Raw genomic sequence first — 18028 nt, 5'->3', positions numbered from 1 at the left:
TAGGGGTTAATAACTTTATTAGGCCTAGATTTAGAGTTTGGCGTTAGCCGTGAAAACCAGCGTTAGAGGCTCCTAACGCTGGTTTTAGGCTACCGCCGGTATTTGGAGTCACTCAAAATAGGGTCTAACGCTCACTTTTCAGCCGTGACTTTTCCATACCGCAGATCCCCTTACGTCAATTGCGTATCCTATCTTTTCAATGGGATCTTTCTAACTCCGGTATTTAGAGTCGTGTCTGAAGTGAGCGTTAGACATCTAACGACAAAACTCCAGCTGCAGGAAAAAAGTCAGTAGTTAAGAGCTTTCTGGGCTAACGCCGGTTTATAAAGCTCTTAACTACTGTACTCTAAAGTACACTAACACCCATAAACTATCTATGTACCCCTAAACCGAGGTCCCCCCACATCGCCGACACTCGAAAAACATTTTTTAACCCCTAATCTGCCGACCGCCACCTACGTTATCCTTATGTACCCCTAATCTGCTGCCCCTAACACAGCCGACCCCTATATTATATTTATTAACCCCTAATCTGCCCCCCACAACGTCACCTCCACCTGCCTACACTTATTAACCCCTAATCTGCCGAGCGGACCTGAGCGCTACTATAATAAAGTTATTAACCCCTAATCCGCCTCACTAACCCTATAATAAATAGTATTAACCCCTAATCTGCCCTCCCTAAGATCGCCGACACCTAACTTCAATTATTAACCCCTAATCTGCCGACCGGAGCTCACCGCTATTCTAATAAATGGATTAACCCCTAAAGCTAAGTCTAACCCTAACACTAACACCCCCCTAAATTAAATATAATTTAAATCTAACAAAATTAATTAACTCTTATTAAATAAATGATTCCTATTTAAAGCTAAATACTTACCTGTAAAATAAATCCTAATATAGCTACAATATAAATTATAATTATATTGTAGCTATTTTAGGATTAATATTTATTTTACAGGTAACTTTGTATTTATTTTAACCAGGTACAATAGCTATTAAATAGTTAAGAACTATTTAATAGCTAAAATAGTTAAAATAATTACAAATTTACCTGTAAAATAAATCCTAACCTAAGTTACAATTAAAACTAACACTATACAATTACCTACAATTAACCTAACACTACACTATCAATAAATTAATTAAATAAACTACCTACAATTAACCTAACACTACACTATCAATAAATTAATTAAATACAATTCCTAAAAATAAATACAAATAAATAAACTTGCTAAAGTACAAAAAATAAAAAAGAACTAAGTTACAAAAAATAAAAAAATATCTACAAACATAAGAAAAATATTACAATTTTAAACTAATTACACCTACTCTAAGCCCCCTAATAAAACAACAAAGCCCCCCAAAATAAAAAATGCCCTACCCTATTCTAAATTACTAAAGTTAAAAGCTCTTTTACCTTACCAGCCCTGAACAGGGCACTTTGCGGGGCATGCCCCAAGAAGTTCAGCTCTTTTGCCTGTAAAAAAAAAACATACAATACCCCCCCCCAACATTACAACCCACCACCCACATACCCCTAATCTAACCTAAACCCCCCTTAAATAAACCTAACACTAAGCCCCTGAAGATCATCCTACCTTGTCTTCACCTCACCAGGTATCACCGATCCGTCCTGGCTCCAAAATCTTCATCCAACCCAAGCAGGGGTTGGCGATCCATCATCCGGTGCCTGAAGAGGTCCAGAAGAGGCTCCAAAGTCTTCATCCTATCCGGGAAGAAGAGGCGATCCGGACCGGCAACCATCTTGATCCAAGCGGCATCTTCTATCTTCATCCGATGACGACCGGCTCCATCCTGAAGACCTCCACCGCGGACCCATCTTCTTCCGGCGACGTCCAACTGCAGAATGACGGTTCCTTTAAGGGACGTCATCCAAGATGGCGTCCCTCGACTTCCGATTGGCTGATAGGATTCTATCAGCCAATCGGAATTAAGGTAGGAATATTCTGATTGGCTGATGGAATCAGCCAATCAGAATCAAGTTCAATCCGATTGGCTGATCCAATCAGCCAATCAGATTGAGCTCGCATTCTATTGGCTGTTCCGATCAGCCAATAGAATGCGAGCTCAATCTGATTGGCTGATTGGATCAGCCAATCAGATTGAACTTGATTCTGATTGGCTGATTCCATCAGCCAATCAGAATATTCCTACCTTAATTCCGATTGGCTGATAGAATCCTATCAGCCAATCGGAATTCAAGGGGCGCCATCTTGGATGACGTCCCTTAAAGGAAACGTCATTCTGCAGTTGGACGTCGCAGGAAGAAGAAGGGTCCGCGTTGGAGGTCTTCAGGATGGAGCCGGTCGTCATCGGATGAAGATAGAAGATGCCGCTTGGATCAAGATGGTTGCCGGTCCGGATCGCCTCTTCTTCCCGGATAGGATGAAGACTTTGGAGCCTCTTCTGGACCTCTTCAGGCACCGGATGATGGATCGCCAACCCCCGCTTGGGTTGGATGAAGATTTTGGAGCCAGGACGGATCGGTGATACCTGGTGAGGTGAAGACAAGGTAGGATGATCTTCAGGGGCTTAGTGTTAGGTTTATTTAAGGGGGGTTTGGGTTAGATTAGGGGTATGTGGGTGGTGGGTTGTAATGTTGGGGGGGGGGGGTATTGTATGTTTTTTTTTTACAGGCAAAAGAGCTGAACTTCTTGGGGCATGCCCCGCAAAGGGCCCTGTTCAGGGCTGGTAAGGTAAAAGAGCTTTTAACTTTAGTAATTTAGAATAGGGTAGGGCATTTTTTATTTTGGGGGGCTTTGTTGTTTTATTAGGGGGCTTAGAGTAGGTGTAATTAGTTTAAAATTGTTGTAATATTTTTCTTATGTTTGTAGATATTTTTTTATTTTTTGCAACTTAGTTCTTTTTTATTTTTAGCAAGTTATTTATTTGTATTTATTTGTAGGAATTGTATTTAATTAATTTATTGATAGTGTAGTGTTAGGTTAATTGTAGGTAGTTTATTTAATTAATTTATTGATAGTGTAGTGTTAGGTTAATTGTAGGTAATTGTAGGTATTTTATTTAATTAATTTATTGATAGTATAGTGTTAGTTTTAATTGTAACTTAGGTTAGGATTTATTTTACAGGTAAATTTGTAATTATTTTAACTATTTTAGCTATTAAATAGTTCTTAACTATTTAATAGCTATTGTACCTGGTTAAAATAAATACAAAGTTACCTGTAAAATAAATATTAATCCTAAAATAGCTACAATATAATTATAATTTATATTGTAGCTATATTAGGATTTATTTTACAGGTAAGTATTTAGCTTTAAATAGGAATAATTTATTTAATAAGAGTTAATTTATTTAGTTAGATTTAAATTATATTTAACTTAGGGGGGGTGTTAGTGTTAGGGTTAGATTTAGCTTTAGGGGTTAATCCATTTATTAGAATAGCGGTGAGCTCCGGTCGGCAGATTAGGGGTTAATAATTGAAGTTAGGTGTCGGCGATGTTAGGGAGGGCAGATTAGGGGTTAATACTATTTAATATAGGGTTAGTGAGGCGGATTAGGGGTTAATAACTTTATTATAGTAGCGATCAGGTCCGGTCAGCAGATTAGGGGTTAATTATTGTAGGTAGGTGGAGGGGACGTTGTGGGGGGCAGATTAGGGGTTAATAAATATAATATAGGGGTCGGCGATGTTAGGGAACCAGATTAGGGGTACATAGGGATAATGTAAGTAGCGGCGGTTTACGGAGCGGCAGATTAGGGGTTAAAAATAATATGCAGGGGTCAGCGATAGCGGGGGCAGCAGATTAGGGGTTAATAAGTGTAAGGTTAGTGGTGTTTAGACTCGGGGTACATGTTAGAGTGTTAAGTGCAGACGTAGGAAGGGTTACCGCATAGCAAACAATGGGGCTGCGTTAGGAGCTGAACGCGGCTTTTTTGCAGGTGTTAGGTTTTTTTTCAGCTCAAACAGCCCTATTGTTTCCTATGGGAGAATCGTGCACGAGCACGTTTTTGAGGCTGGCTGCGTCCGTAAGCAACTCTGGTATCGAGAGTTGAAGCTGCGTTAAAAATGCTCTACGCTCCTTTTTTGGAGCCTAACGCAGCCTTTATGTGGACTCTCGATACCAGAGTTATTTTTATGGTGCGGCCAGAAAAAAGCCGGCGTTAGTTTTTCGGGTCGTTACCGACAAAACTCCAAATCTAGGCCAATGTGATTGCGGTGGGGGATCGCGGTTTACAGGTAGATAGACATTGCGCATGCGTTAGGTGTTAAGTTTTATTTTGCATTTAGTTTAGGGAGTTACGGGGCTCCAATACACAGCGTAAGGCTTACTACGCCTGCAATTTGTGACGAGGTGAAAATGGAGTAAGATTTCTCCATTTTCGCCACGTAAGTCCTTACGCTGTATATTGGATACCAAACTGCGCTGGTTTGGTATACCTGTCTATGGCCCAAAAAACTACTGCCGAAGGCAGAAATATAAAAGCGTAACTTCTAGGTTACGCCGTATATGTGATACCAAACCAGCGCAAAATTTGGATATCGGATCGAGGCCTAGTTCTGAGCCGACAGATTAAGGCCCATGATACTAACCAGTGCACAAACCATTACAGAAAAAAACCCTCCAGTTATAATATACATAAAGGAAAAAGAATTAGGTGCTATACAGAATAGACCATAACAAGTACATAATTCACAAAAGTGCTGTGCATATGGAGCCAACAGTATTTATTATTATACTTTACGTGTTGTTTTTTTTGTTTTTTTAAATGAATAAGGAGATATTTGAAAATCTGAATTATCTAGTTTTTATTTTTTAATATGTCTTTTAAATGACCTGACATGTATGCTTTCAATTGCAGGTTTAACAGGGCCTAAGCTCCCTGCTATATGAAATTATAGTTTTTGGTTTCAAAAGTAAAATATATTATACATAAACGCATAAACAAATACATTTAAAAAAATACAAAATACAAAAATATAAAAAGATGAGATATTTTTTGAAGTTATATTCTGTATAGTTGTTAGCTGCTCATTAAAGGGACATTTTTTATATATATTAAAAATAATGTGTTTAAATGTCTTAAAAAAAAGTTTGCAAATGTTCATCATCAAAAAAAAAAAGAAAAGAAAAGAAAAAGTTGCACATTTTGAAACATCTAATTTTAAAGGGACACTGAACCCAAATTTTTTTCTTTAAAAATTCAGATAGAGCATGCAATTTTAAGCATCTTTCTAATTTAATCCTATTATCAATTTTTCTTTGTTCTCTTGTTATCTTTATTAAAAAAAAGAAGGCATCTAAGCTTTTTTTTTTGTTCAGACCTATGGGCAGCACTTTTTTATTGGTGGATGAATTTATCCACCAATCAGCAAGAACAACCCAGGTTATTCACCAAAAATGGGCCGGCATCTAAACTTACATTCTTGGATTTCAAATAAAGATACCAAGAGAATGAAGAAAATTTGATAATAGGAGTAAATTAGAAAGTTGCTTAAAATTTCATGCTCTATCTGAATCACAAAAGAAAAAATGTAGGTTCAGTGTCCCTTTAATGCAATGGAGAAAAAATGCCCTTACGTGTATGTATATTATATTAAAAAAAGATTTAAACAGAAATATCTTAAAGGGACATGAAACCAAAAAAATTGCTTTTATGATTCAGTTAGAGCATGCAATTTTAAATAACTTTCTAATTGACTTCATTTATCAATCTTTCTTCGTTCTCTTGTTATCTTTAGTTGAAAAGCAGATAGGTAAGCTCAGAAGTTTGTCTGGAGCACTATATGGCAGCAGTTTTACAAGAATGTTTTCCATTTGTAAGAGCTCTATATGGCAGCACTATTTCCTGTCACGTAGTGCTGCAGATGCCTACCTAGGTAACTCTTCAACAAAGAATATCATGGGAACAAAGCAAATCTGATAATAGAAGTAAATTGGAAACTTTTTTTAAATGTTATGTTCTGTCTCAATCACAAAAGAAAATATTTGGGTTTCATATCCCTTTAAGGTGTATTTGTCATATATACAATTATGCTTTCACTGCTGTTAGTTTGCACTCTCCATGGGACTTACCCCTATATCTCACACCAGAAGAGAAGGATGTGAGAGCATTCTTATATGGGAATGGGAAGTGATGCTCATGGCATTGGATCTTTAGTTTAAAGGGACACTGAACCCAATTTTTTTCTTTCGTGATTCAGATAGAGCATGCAATTTTAAGCAACTTTCAAATTTACTCCTATTATCAATTTTTCTTCATTCTCTTGGTATCTTTATTTGAAAAAGAAGGCATCTAAGCTAAGGAGCCAGACAATTTTTGGTTCAGTACAATGGACAGCACTTGTTTATTGGTGCTGTCCAATCAGCAAGGACAACCCAGGTTGTGAACCAAAAATAGGCCGGCTTCTAAACTTACATTCTTGCTTTTCAAATAAAGAGAGCAAGAAAATGAAGAAACATTGATAATATTAGTTAATTAGAACGTTGCTTAAAATTGCATGCTCTATCTGAATCATGAATGAAAAAAATTGGGTTCAGTGTCCCTTTAAATAAGCAACAGAGAAAATATTTTTTTTTGTTTGCTTAATAAATATGCTTAAAAAGTATTTCAACCATTACCCAGTGTACACTACATTTATGTTCCTTTAAGGTATCCAGTTTGTAGAGAGCCAAGTTTTTTTTACCAGATGTGTGAAGCATGTTAGCTACACAACTGTATTTTGAGTAAGTGTCCTTATCTTATTAGGCCAGGAACTGAGATTACATAATGTCGGGCAGGACCTACCACTGGCCATGGCCCAGAAATGAAATGAACATAAAAATTTACATTTCTTATTTTCCTTAAAGGGATACTAAACCCAATTTTTTTCTTTAATTATTCAGATAGAGCATGCAATTTTAAGCAACTTTCTTATTTTTTCCTACTATCAATTGTTCTTTGTTCCCTTGTTATCTTTATTTAAAAAGCATGAATTTAAAGCTAATGAGTCAGCCCATTTTAGGTTCAAAACCCTGGATAGCGCTTGCTTAATGGTGGCTACATTTAGCAAACCAATAAGCAAGCATAACCCGTTTCTGAACCAAAAATGGGCCAGCTCTTAAGCTTTACATTCCTGCTTTTTAAAGAAAGATAGCAAGAGAAAGAAGAAAAATTGATATTAGGAGTAAATTAAAAAGACTATTTATTATTAACCTGCTATTTTAAAATGAAGAGAGTAGACCCTGTACTGTGCTGAGTTATATTTGTCCAAACACACTGTCTGCCGTTGCAGATCCAAGGAGAGGCTGTATGACGATGTAGGAGCCAAAGAGAGGCTGTATGATGATGTAGGAGCCAAAGAGGGGCTGTATGACGATGTAGGAGCCAAAGAGAGGCTGTATGACGATGTAGGAGCCAATGGGATTATTTTAGGCACTTTGAACACAGTTAAAACTATTATCAGGTTGCACACTTTCCTTATTGGTCATATAGTCATACATACTTTAACGGTTTAACTGTCTATATGTAATAAACACTAACTTTTTGAGATTGGAGGTAAGCTAATATTTTTTCATCAATACGCATATTATGTATATTACGCTTACTAAGTGTTTCTCTCTTTACATTGGTAATGTAAATGATTTATATTCACTATCAATTTTATTATACTGTTGTACTTTTGTTTTTATAATTGATTAATTGTTTGTTGCTGTCCCTTTAAATAGGGGGTTTGCATCTGCAAACGTATCTTATGATTAAGTGCTCCTGAGAGCAGGAAACTAGTCAGGATGTTTGCCTGCCACGTACCTGTATTTTAACCTGTTTCAATAAACCTATTTTTTTTATTATATCAGCCCATCTATCTGATACCTCTTGTTGTGTGGCTGTTCTTTTTTTGTTGAAATTTAGTTATATTTGTCTCAAGGGAAAGATTGATATAATTCAATATATCTTGAGGCATAGAAATGTGAAGCAGAGAATCCTAACATTTTAGAAAACGCATTTTGGGTGAGAGGTTTCAAAGAAAATATAACAAATTATATTCCAATGCAAAACTGGAAAACATAGGCAGATGTCAGTATAATCAATAATCAAAACCCATACTTTATTATAGCGGACTTCAAAAGTACAGCTGATTGGCTAAATAATACTGATGAACTGATTTCTTTTTTTTATACAAATGCCACACAAATTTGGATACAGATATCCATTTAAGTGATTTCATTGTACGTTCCTGCCGATCTGTTATTTAAATTAAAAGAAACTTTATTATGCGTCAGACAAATCTAAACTATTTATAGTACCAGCGTGCATCTTACAACACGTACCTTAGTACTTTGCAAAAACACAGAACCACAAATCCAATAAAATTGCAAATTTCACTGTATTTCACAATATCCTAAATAAACATGAACAGCATGCATTTTTCTTTTTGGCATCAAATATTAATCTGTCCGTGGTCGGAAATGTGCTTTCCATCTTGTGTGCGCTCACATTGAGTAAACACTTGGGAGATTGCTATTCCAGACCCTGTATTCTCTCCCAGAGTCAAGAGCATGACAAATTCTTCCTCTAATTACACCTGCCACTGTTTGCCTTCTAATACAGTAAATCCTCCATCACATATTTTTTTCAGATTCGGGATTAGCTGCTTTTGCTGTCATACAAATGATTGGAGGTGTAGGTTGTACTTAGCAATGTAGATTACGCATGTAGAGTTTTGGAGCTGTAGTTTTAAACTATCATTTTCTTCTAAGGTTTAATTATTTTCTTTTAAGTTTTATTTAGGATAGAAACAATATACTTTTTTTTTCATTGCAATAATTCATTCATTTTGTTTTCTATTTTTGATCAGTGCATGTGGTTCCTAAAGGCTCATTAGAATAATCAGATTTCAAAGATACACAGATATACATCCAGATTTTGATTCACTAGAATTAGAGTTTATTGGCATTTTCTTTAAAATGGATAGAAAAATATTTCCCAGTGGTACATTAAATCTTGATGTGGGTTAATCAGACTTCTGTTATGTATTTATCAAATATAAAATATTGAAAAATATGAATAATGAATGTAAATAATTATTATAGATGTACTTAAAAAATCGAAATAATCCATTGAATATATATATGTAATTACAGTATAATAATTATTAATAATTGATATATTTTTTATATATATATATTTTTTTTATATAAATATATAATTATTATATAGAAAATATATCCTATATTATAAAAGGCCAAGTGTGTTTGTCCGAAGCTGTCATGCGCAGTAGAGACAGCACGAGGACAAACACACCTGGCCTTTGAGTCCCTACCTGATTTGCGGCAGAAGTGGGCGTGGCCAGACGTGAATGACCGTGAAGGGGGCATAGCCGGGCATGAAGGGGCGTGGTCAGGCGTGGTCACGCACGTTAGATAGAGGGGAGAGAGATAGAGAGGGGGGAGAGATGGAGAGAGAGGGGGCAGAGAGAAAGAGGGGGAGAGAGAGGGGGAGAGAGAGAGAGGAGGGGGAGAGACAGGAGGGGGGAGAGAGATAGAGGAGGGAGAGAGAGAGGGGAGAGAAAGAGGGGGGGAGAGACAGAGGGGGGGAGAGAGAGGGGGGGGAGAGGGGGGGGGAGAGGGGGAGAGAGAGAGAGGGGGAGAGAGAGAGATGGGGGAGAGAGAGGGGGAGAGAGAGAGAGGGGGGAGAGAGAGTGCAAAAGAGAGGGGGAGAGAGAGCGCAAAAGAGAGGGGGGAGAGAGAGAGTGCAAAAGAGGGGGGAGAGAGAGAGCACAAAAGAGAGGGGGAGAGAGAGAGCAAAAGAGAGTGAGAGAGAGAGAGAGCGCAAAAGAGAGGGGAAGAGAGAGAGCACAAAAGATAGGGGAAGAGAGAGAGCGCAAAAGAGGGGGGAGAGAGAGAGCGCAAAAGAGGGGGAAGAGAGAGAGTGCAAAAGAGAGGGGGGAAAGAGAGCAAAAGAGAGGGGGAGAGCGCAAAAGAGAGAGGGAGAGAGAGTGCGCAAAAGAGAGGGGGAGAGAGAGAGAGCGCAAAAGAGAGGGGGGAGATAGAGAGCGCAAATGAGAGGGGGAGAGAGAGAGTACAAAAGAGAGGGGGAGAGAGAGAGAGCACAAAAGAGAGGGGGAGAGAGAGAGCTCAAAAGAGAGAGGGGGAGAGAGCGCAAAAGAGAGGTTGAGAGAGAGAGCAAAAGAGAGGGGGGAGAGAGAGAGCAAAAGAGAGGGGGTTGAGAGAGAGAGCAAAAGAGAGGGGGAGGGAGAGAGCGCAAGGAATGGGGCCGCTGTACTGCAAAAAATGGCCTGTGTGAGGGGGGAGAGAGGGGGGAGAGAGAGAGAGGGGGGAGAGAGAGATTGGGGGGATAGAGAGAGGGGATAGAGAGAGATAGAGCAAAAGAGAGAGGGGGAGAGAGAGAGCGCAAAAGAGAGGGGGGAGAGGGTGCAAAAGAGAGGGGGAGAGAGAGCGCAAAAGAGAGGGGGGAGAGAGAGTGCAAAAGAGAGGCGGGAGAGAGAGAGCGCAAAAGAGGGGGGAGAGAGAGTGCAAAAGAGAGGGGGAGAGAGCGCAAAAGAGAGGGGAGAGAGAGCACAAAAGAGAGGGGGAGAGAGAGAGCGCAAAAGAGCGGGGGGAGAGAGAACGCAAAAGAGAGGGGAGAGAGAGGGGGAGAGAGCACAAAATAGAGGGGGGAGAGAGCACAAAAGAGAGGGGGAGAGAGAGAGCGCAAAAGAGAGGGGGGAGAGAGAGAGCGCAAAAGAAAGGGGAGAGAGAGAGAACGCAAAAGAGAGGGGGAGAGAGCGCAAAAGAGAGGGGAGAGAGAGAGCACAAAAGAGAGGGGGAGAGAGAGAGCGCAAAAGAGAGGGGGAGAGAGCACAAACGAGAGGGGGGAGAGAGAGAGCGCAAAAGAGAGGGGAGAGAGAGAGAACGCAAAAGAGAGGGGGAGAGAGCGCAAAAGAGAGGGGGAGAGAGAGAGCGCAAAAGAGAGGGGGAGAGAGAGAGCGCAAAAGGGAGGGAGAGAGAGAGAGCACAAAAGAGAGGGGGGAGAGAGAGAGCGCAAAAGAGAGGGGGGAGAGAGCTCAAAAGAGAGGGTGAGAGAGCGCATAAGAGAGGGGGAGAGAGAGAGCAAAAGAGAGGGGGGGAGAGAGAGAGCACAAAAGATAGGGGGAGAGAGAGAGCGCAAAAGAGAGGGGGGAGAGAGAGAGAGCAAAAGAGAGGGGGGAGAGAGCTCAAAAGAGAGGGTGAGAGAGTGCATAAGAGAGGGGGAGAGAGAGAGCAAAAGAGAGGGGGGAGAGAGAGCAAAAGAGAGGGGGAGGGAGAGAGCACAAGGGGTGGGACCGCTGCACTGCAAAAAATGGCCTGTGTGAGGGAGGAGAGGGGGGGGGGAGAGATAGGGGGAGAGAGAGATCGCAAAAGAGCGGGGGGAGAGAGAACGCAAAAGAGAGGGGAGAGAGAGGGGGAGAGAGCACAAAATAGAGGGGGGAGAGAGCACAAAAGAGAGGGGGAGAGTGAGAGCGCAAAAGAGAGGGGGGAGAGAGAGAGCGCAAAAGAGAGGGGGGGAGAGAGAGAGCGCAAAAGAGAGGGGGGAGAGAGAGAGCGCAAAAGAAAGGGGAGAGAGAGAGAACGCAAAAGAGAGGGGGAGAGAGCGCAAAAGAGAGGGGAGAGAGAGAGCACAAAAGAGAGGGGGAGAGAGAGAGCGCAAAAGAGAGGGGGAGAGAGAGAGCGCAAACGAGAGGGGGGAGAGAGAGAGCGCAAAAGAGAGGGGAGAGAGAGAGAATGCAAAAGAGAGGGGGAGAGAGCGCAAAAGAGAGGGGGAGAGAGAGAGCGCAAAAGAGAGGGGGAGAGAGAGAGCGCAAAAGGGAGGGAGAGAGAGAGAGCACAAAAGAGAGGGGGGAGAGAGAGAGCGCAAAAGAGAGGGGGGAGAGAGCTCAAAAGAGAGGGTGAGAGAGCGCATAAGAGAGGGGGAGAGAGAGAGCAAAAGAGAGGGGGGAGAGAGAGAGCACAAAAGATAGGGGGAGAGAGAGAGCGCAAAAGAGAGGGGGGGGAGAGAGAGAGTGCAAAAGAGAGGGGGGAGAGAGCTCAAAAGAGAGGGTGAGAGAGTGCATAAGAGAGGGGGAGAGAGAGAGCAAAAGAGAGGGGGGAGAGAGAGCAAAAGAGAGGGGCAGGGAGAGAGCGCAAGGGGTGGGACCGCTGCACTGCAAAAAATGGCCTGTGTGAGGGGGGAGAGGGGGGGGAGAGAGATGGGGGGGAGAGAGATAGGGGGGAGAGAGAGAGAAGGGGAGAGAGAGTGAGGGGAGAGAGAGAGCAAAAGAGAGAGGGGGAGAGAGAGAGCACAAAAGAGAGGGGGAGAGGGCGCAAAAGAGAGGAGGGAGAGAGAGCACAAAAGAGAGGGGGAGAGAGAGAGTGCAAAAGAGGGGGGAGAGAGTGCAAAAGAGAGGGGGAGAGAGCTCAAAAGAGAGGGGGGAGAGAGAGCGCAAAAGAGAATGGGGAGAGAGAGAGCGCAAAAGAGGGGGGAGAGAGCACAAAAGAGAGGGGGAAGAGCACAAAAAAGAGGGGGAGAGAGAGCGCAAAAGAGAGGGGGAGAGAGAGCGCAAAAGAGAGGGGAGGGAGCGCAAAAGAGAGGGGGGAGAGAGAGAGCACAAAAGAGAGAGGGAGAGAGAGAGCGCAAAAGAGAGGGGGAGAGAGAGAGCTCAAAAGAGAGGGGGGAGAGAGTGCAAAAGAGAGGGGGAGAGAGAGAGCGCAAAAGAGAGAGGGGAGAGAGAGAGCTCAAAAGAGAGGGGGAGAGCGCAAAAGAGAGGGGGAGAGCGCAAAAGAGAGGGGGAGAGAGAGCAAAAGAGAGGGAGAGAGCGCAAGTGGTGGGACCGCTGTACTGCAAAAAATGGCCCATGTGAACGGGCTTTAGGACTAGTATATATATATATATATATATATATATATATATATATATATATATATATATGTATATATATATATATATATATATATATATATATATGTATATATATATATATATATATATATATATATCCAATAACAGAAAGCACTCCAGAAGTCTTGTTAATTATATCACCTTTAATCGTGAACGTTTTCGGGCTACAAACAGCCCGTCCTCAAACTTACAAGGTTAGTAAAACACTTACCACCCCACTGTGTTATAGACCGCCACCAAGACAAGTGCGCCACGCTCTCCGCGGTGGATGCGCCGCCCCTAGCGAGTGACGTCATCGCCCGCGGCAACATGCAAAGAACTAAAACAAAAACAAAAGGGCAAAAGACAACAGTAAGTATATGCGGGCATAAAAGCAAAAAACTGCTGGGCACTGTAGTAATACAATAATATGCAATTCAATAGATTCACAGGTAGATAAAACAAATATCGTTAAGACAAAAGCCACGGTTATCATGGTAACCGATAAACAATAAGGCAACCTACAGCGTCTCCAGAAAGTATGTGACTATGGGGCTCCACAAAACAAACAGGAATACCAATCTGGTAAACAATCCTTATATGTTAAACATTATTGTGTGGAGTGGAGTCACATAACCGGACATATAGGGAAAAGGGAGATATCTCCCTTTTCCCTATATGTCCGGTTATGTGACTCCACTCCACACAATAATGTTTAACATATAAGGATTGTTTACCAGATTGGTATTCCTGTTTGTTTTGTGGAGCCCCATAGTCACATACTTTCTGGAGACGCTGTAGGTTGCCTTATTGTTTATCAGTTACCATGATAACCGTGGCTTTTGTCTTAACGATATTTGTTTTATCTACCTGTGAATCTATTGAATTGCATATTATTGTATTACTACAGTGCCCAGCAGTTTTTTGCTTTTATGCCCGCATATACTTACTGTTGTCTTTTGCCCTTTTGTTTTTGTTTTAGTTCTTTGCACGTTGCCGCGGGCGATGACGTCACTCGCTAGGGGCGGCGCATCCACCGCGGAGAGCGTGGCGCACTTGTTTTGGTGGCGGTCTATAACACAGTGGGGTGGTAAGTGTTTTACTAACCTTGTAAGTTTGAGGACGGGCTGTTTGTAGCCCGAAAACGTTCACGATTAAAGGTGATATAATTAACAAGACTTCTGGAGTGCTTTCTGTTATTGGATATATCGTGTTTTTGTTAGCACCCGAAGCTGCTGTACTAGGAGGATCTGGATTGCACTTTGTTTGTATATATATATATATATATATATATATAACATCCCTTTGCAGTCACATACATGGCCATAGAACATATAACTTTGAAAACTTATAAAAAATATATATATATATTTCTATGAATATTTGTTTTATCAGATAGTGTTTATATGAGTAACAGTATATTTTTGATTTATTAATTTAATCATGACCCTTAAGCGCAAGTTCTTCAGTCGCAATTACATAACGCCCTTTAAATTTGGTCGTGCACAAGCAAATAGGTTTGCTTCCAACTTGTACTACACGCACAAATTAAAGTACCGACAATATTCTGATATATCTCACCTGCAAATGTTAGCACAACACTTGTAATCTAGCCTATAATAGGAAAATAAATTCTAAAGGAAAAACAAACTAAAAAATTGGGAAGATATGAGATCTAAGTTAAAAGGCATAGATATACACAAACTTAAAGGGACGTTGTACACTAGATTTTTCTTTGCATAAATGTTTTGTAGACGAGCCATTTATATAGCTCACCTGGGAGTGTTTTTGTAAAAATGTATAGTTTTGCTTAATATTAAATAACACTGTGCTGATTTTCAGACTCCTAACCAAGCCCCAACATTTTAGATGTGCACTGATGTCTACAGAGTCCTGCTTGCTCTTGTATAATTGGTCTTTTCATATGCAGGGGAGGGGGTAGCGTATGCTCTTCTTGTTTGCTCAGCCCATTTCAGTGGGTGTTTCAGCCAAACCTCATCAACAGTGCTATATTAGAAACTTCTAAGTACATTTTTAAAAGGTTTTATAATGGATAATTATATCAGTATCTTTTTATATCAGTATTCTTCTTTATAGTAGTGTCTATTACATGCAGTTATATAATTGGTTGGTGTATACTTTCCCTTTAAAGGTACATGGAAGTTAACATTAACGCCTTAGCCCAATGCAACATTGCGTATAGTACCACATAGCGTACATATACGTCGGAGTCACAGGAAGCTCCAGCAGTCTTAGCTGTTAAGTTACAGCCGAGAGCTGGATTTCCTGAGCTCCAGGCATCTGCCTGCATATGTAACTGGAGCGCAATCGGTGCTTCGGTTCCATATGAAGGCAGATGCCAGATCATTGTGTGTCACCTTCTGTAACGATAATCTGCTGGTGCAAGGGGAAGGGAGAGTGAGAATACGGGAGACAGGTGGGTGGCCCAGCTGCAGAGGAGGGAGGGAGTGGGAGGACCCTACACTTTGGAAAATAAAAAATAAAGGGAAAGGGAGGGAAGGGGCACTATGCTACAGAAAAAAGGTGGGGTGGGGGTGTATAGGGTCCCTATGATCGCAGGTAAGGGAAGGTGGGTGGGCCACTACACTACAACCTTCTGGCTCATGCTGCAGTCCTCACTGTCAGCTTTGAGACTCTGCATCACTGCCTTTATCAGCTTGCTGTAATTCCATGGGTGCTGTGGGAGGGAAGCAGGGAGGCAGGTGGGCAGTGAATTGCAGGAGGTAGAGAAAGTGGAGTGTTTCCTAAGCTACATAAAAAAATTGTTGATGGAGGTGGAGGGATGGGCCACTATGCTATGGAAACGGGGGGAATTGGGAATAATCAACAATCACGTGGGGGGAAAGGTGAGGGGGTCCCTACACTACAAATATTTTATTTATAATTAATAAATAAAAAATAAGACAAATGATAAAAACTGTGTACTGGCAGACAGCTACCAGTATCTAATATGGCTGCTACTAGAGGGGGTGGGAGGTATCATGTAGGAGGGTAATCGCTACTCTACAGCTACCTGCTTAACTCCTTCAATGCTGGGAATATTAGAATTGTAGTGCGCAGCTGCAATTAGTGGCCTTCTATTACCCAAAAGCAATGGGAAAGACATGCATGTCTGCTATTTCTGAGAAAAAAAGGGGATTCCAGAGAAGTTTTTACAACCATTGGCCTTATGATAGCAGTAGGTGTGTATATAATTTCAGTAAGAAACCCCAAGTTTGCGAAAAAATATTTGGCGGCCAAATAGTGGCGTTAAATATACTAAAATGGTCCTAGATCAATACCTTTGACTGTCTACTTTAAAAATTATATCACATTTTCATAGGTAAATGAGAAGGGGATCCCAAAGAAGCTTTTACAACCAATTTCAGTTTCAGTTAGAAACCCAAATTTTTTGAAAAAGGTAAAGATTATAATATGATTGCATTAAGTGGTAAAACGTTGGCATGACATATATCAAAATGGGCCAAGATCAATACATTGAAGGCTAACATGTTTTGGCTAGATAGCCGTAATCATAGCTATCTAGCCGAAATATGTTGGCCTTCAGTTTGCTTGTGATGCCTTTCTAACATGTATTTGGACACTCCTGGAACCTTTTAAACTTTTTCAATAAAGGATTTATTTTTACTTGCACTGGATCACCTTTTTCACTTTTTCAACTTTATACACATTGCCAGACAAGATCCAGAGGCAAGGAGAGCTTGGTAACTTACTTGTATCAACGCGGTGACTGGATCGTTACATTGTACACTGGTTACTGTGGGGTAGATTGGACACGCCCCCCTGCACTCCTCATACTACAGCGACTCTGTCGGATACAGCAGAAGTTTGGAGCGGAGCCTCCGGAGATCAGAGGAAGCTGAGCCCGGGTCTTAGACACACTACAGAGCGGTAAGGGATAACAGCCACAGGCTGTTTGAGCACCGGTTGCTCCTGTTTATCTTTGATAGTATCCCCTGCCGTGTGTGATAATACCTGTACGTCTGAAATTATTGCCAAGTGTTTACGGCCAGACTGCTGCACAACAGAGACACTCTCTAAAACGAGATATTGACAGTTTAAACCCGGGTACATGCAAGTCACCGTTTGCATATAATATCACTACAAGTAAGAATTGTCACTCTTGACTCTAATACCGCACACCAACTTTGTACAGTGATTTTTTTCTGTTCTGACTGTGTATATATATATATATATATATATATATATATATATATATATATACTGTGTGTGTATATTTATATATATATAGTTTTCATATAGTTAAATTTAAAAAAAACTAGGCTCTATTTATGTTTAAATTGAGTGGCAGCAAAAATGCTACAAATTATCTGGTACTTTGGGCAAGTTTTTCTCTAAAATTCTCTTTCCAGAAGGGGTTAATGTTTTTTTATATCACTAAAAATTGAAGAATGAATGACAAAGGGAACATTGCTCTATCATTTGAAAGTCATCAACAGCTGCTGTAGTGATCTCTCATTTGGTTGGGCTTTATTTATCTTTTTTTTTAGTGTTTAATCATTCAAGTAAGGAACATTAGTCATTCAATTCTTGTTGATAATAGGTCATTATTGTAATAGTATATTTTATAATATTAAGTTAATAAATACAGAGAACCTGGAATCAACTGACCATTATACTAGAAACCAGTACCCAATGATGCTATTTCTTACCATTAAAAGATGATGTATAACTCTTTTAAAATAAAGTAACCTTATTGAATAGAAGGTCTAAAGACAACATGGCTATCAGGTGATGCCTCTTGTAATATGAATTGACTGATAGATCCATCAGATACTGGAAGATGGTCAGTGATGTTGTGAAGCTTGTTACTCACCCATATAAAATATTCCTTCTTGAGAATTAGTTTCATTTTTATAGGGGTTCTCATGCTTATCATAATGTTTTATGAATTGTCAATCTCCTGTTTATTTGAAGATTATATTAACTGCTTATACTTTTACTCCCCTATCCATCAAAACCAGGATATCCTTTGTTACGTAAATGGTTAGTTTGTTAGAGGTGATCACCCAATCACATGAGCAATTGCCACTATTTCATAATCAATGGATATGATGCACCCTTATCTTATCAATAACATCTCATTTTCTTTTTCTTTTTTTGGGAGGGGGATGCCTA

The sequence above is a fragment of the Bombina bombina genome, chromosome 3, assembly GCF_027579735.1.
Source record: "Bombina bombina isolate aBomBom1 chromosome 3, aBomBom1.pri, whole genome shotgun sequence".
Taxonomy (NCBI): domain Eukaryota; kingdom Metazoa; phylum Chordata; class Amphibia; order Anura; family Bombinatoridae; genus Bombina; species Bombina bombina.
This window is presented reverse-complemented; position numbering follows the sequence as displayed.